Source organism: Lontra canadensis, unplaced genomic scaffold (genome assembly GCF_010015895.1).
Source record: "Lontra canadensis isolate GAN:19392208 unplaced genomic scaffold, GSC_riverotter_1.0 scaffold23, whole genome shotgun sequence".
Taxonomy (NCBI): Eukaryota; Metazoa; Chordata; class Mammalia; order Carnivora; family Mustelidae; genus Lontra; species Lontra canadensis.
The window spans coordinates 16,557,117-16,559,652 of NW_022631017.1; the positions used below are offsets into that span (position 1 = coordinate 16,557,117).

Below are 2,536 nucleotides of genomic sequence, written 5' to 3' on the forward strand. Positions count from 1 at the left end.
AATAAGGAAAAGTCATATGACCTAAGAGAGACTGAGAGATCTTTCATTTGGGTTGCCCAGGGTGGGTCAAGTAGCTGCTTTCTTAATATTTGGCAAAATGACGGTGTGGCTCAGCCCAGTTGACATGCATTTATTTTGAATACATGGAATATACTGGTGTAAAGTGACTGATATAAAGTGGATATGGTTTTATTTTTCATAAGGAATTGAGGCAACAAGCAATGGAAGAAATAAAGAGTGGTCATCTTAAGAAGCACTGAATACTCTTAAAGCTAAGTGTTACCTCATGGGGGTTTTCTTTGCATGAATACATTATGAAAATACTGACTTTAGTCATCCTTTTTATAGACACTTTAATCTGATATGAAATTCTTTATTTTTCCCCATAGATCTAAATGAGAATTTTAATTCCTTGGATTATGTTAGTCAAATACACCTGCCAAATACACCAGTGTTCTTTCTGTAACAATAACGACCACTCTGAAAAATTAGGTGTATTTGCGCTTGATAAATTTGAGGGTCCTTTTGGAAAATCCTCCCTTTCTGTATTTAGTAAGATTTAATACGTTTGGAATAAAACTTACTTTGTTTCTTTGAAAAATATTCTGGGGTAAAAATATAGGTAAGCTTAGCTAGCACCTTTAATGTTTAATGTTACAGGATAAATTTAAAAGGAGCTGTTCACTTAAAATTTTTTTTTCTCCCAGGGTCGGTGTCGTGAGGCATTCAGAATGGTCCAGTGTTTGACATACCACCACAGGCTGTCCTACAACATAGTCTAACAAAACCAGCTGTCAGGACCGGGGCCAGTCATTGTGTCCCTAGGCCTGAGTGCCAGGTCCCTGTCCACACTTTCGTCACTGCTGTCTGTTCTCAGCCCAGGGCTTTTCCAGAGAGTTTGGTTTGTAGGCTGCCAAGGTACTGGCAGAAGACACGTCTGGGGAGCAGACAAGGTGTGCTCGCAAACAGGACTCCTCAGGAACATCTATGGACTCCAAATGTGAACAGGGGAGGGCTGACTTCTCCAGGATGCCTGCTGGTGCACTGAGGCTCCCCTGGGGCAGGGCATCAGGGTCCCACACTGTACTCCTGTGTGGCCAGAACTCCTGGGAACCTGCTTGCCAGACCCAGCCTTCTTGTTTCCCAATCTCAACAGAAACCTTAAGCAAGCCTCCTGTGACATCCCAGCTCAGAAAGTCCACTGCCTGGGGTTGCCCTTGCCTTTCCATTTGGCAAAAGCAGGTCATCCTCCTATCTCTGTGGCCCCAGCAGACTTCGCTGCCTGCTGGGCACTACAGTGGTTTACCATCATTTGACGTCAGCTGGGAAGCTCTGACGAGGTGGGCTCAGGAAAAGTGTGGGCAGCAGAGCACAAGGCAGTGGACAGTTGAGAAAGATGATTTCAAGGAGAACTTCAGTTGGAGTCAGATGCCATCTACCACCAGAGCCTATAGTCTAAATGTTGGATTTTTGTTAGTTTTGCATTAATGGGAGGAAAACAGAAAATTCGTATTCTTTCCGTAAGGAAAACAAAAAACAAAAAACCTAAAAAACAGGCTGTCTCGAATCCCTAGTAATAGAATTATTTACCTTTATTCCAAGAAGTTTCTGAAAAACGTCAAAATCCACATGTGGCCTGTGCCCAGGCCAACTTAGTGGAGTTCTTGCTGTGAGACCTAAGTTTTCCTGAGGTTGTCTAAGAAAACTTGTCAGCAAGGCCTTTGGTGGTTCCATGTGTGCTAAATGTGTCTGCCAAGGTCAAGTGTGATTTCCTTACTGAAGAGCAGAAAAGGGTTGTGAAAGATTCGAAGGCATAAGCACAGTCAGAAAGCTAAATTTAAAAACGAAGATTTTTTGAGTAATGGAAGAATCAAATGGAAAAAAAAATTATACTCATCCCTTAGAATGAAACAAAGTAAATGAGTACTATTAGAATAAAAGGATGAACACTGAATAGAAAATGAGTTTAACTCTGACAAACACCTGGAGAACCGAAGAAGCATTTTGTTTATTAAATTTCCAGACAAGAAATTTTTTTTTGCATGTTGAAAATATAGAACATTTCCTATTCTAAATAAACATGATTCCTAATTTAGCGTAAACTTCCTCACACTAATTAAGAAGCTTTAAATATTATTTGTTGTGGTCAGTGAATGACATAGCTTTATCCACCTTGTTTTCCCACCAGAAATATACGTATGGCATCCGGACACTGTTAGGGAATACATTTTCACTGAGGTTCCCATGGTCTGCATCACCTATTGTTTAAAACACAATAAACTGGCAGGGAGCGAATCTATAATAAAATCATCAACAGTTGCTTGGCACCTGGAAATACATGACGTGATACAAGTACTAAGTATTTTGTAGGGCAAACTGTCAGTTTTAAACAAACCTTAAACTATTAGTGACTAGAACAGGTAGACCACTATTTCTACCTCAATTTCCTTTATTGATAGGACCAGACACAGTTTAACTATCATTGTGAACCAAATGTTTCCATATCACCCTTCAAGGGACTAACAAACCATCTTCT

At 40.3% G+C, this 2,536-nt stretch overlaps 1 pseudogene; it reads left to right on the top strand.

Moving 5' to 3' along the window:
• The first annotated feature begins 731 nt into the window (after window positions 1-731).
• Window positions 732-1,835, top strand: LOC116870365 (annotated as a pseudogene).
• The last annotated feature ends 701 nt before the right edge of the window (window positions 1,836-2,536 follow it).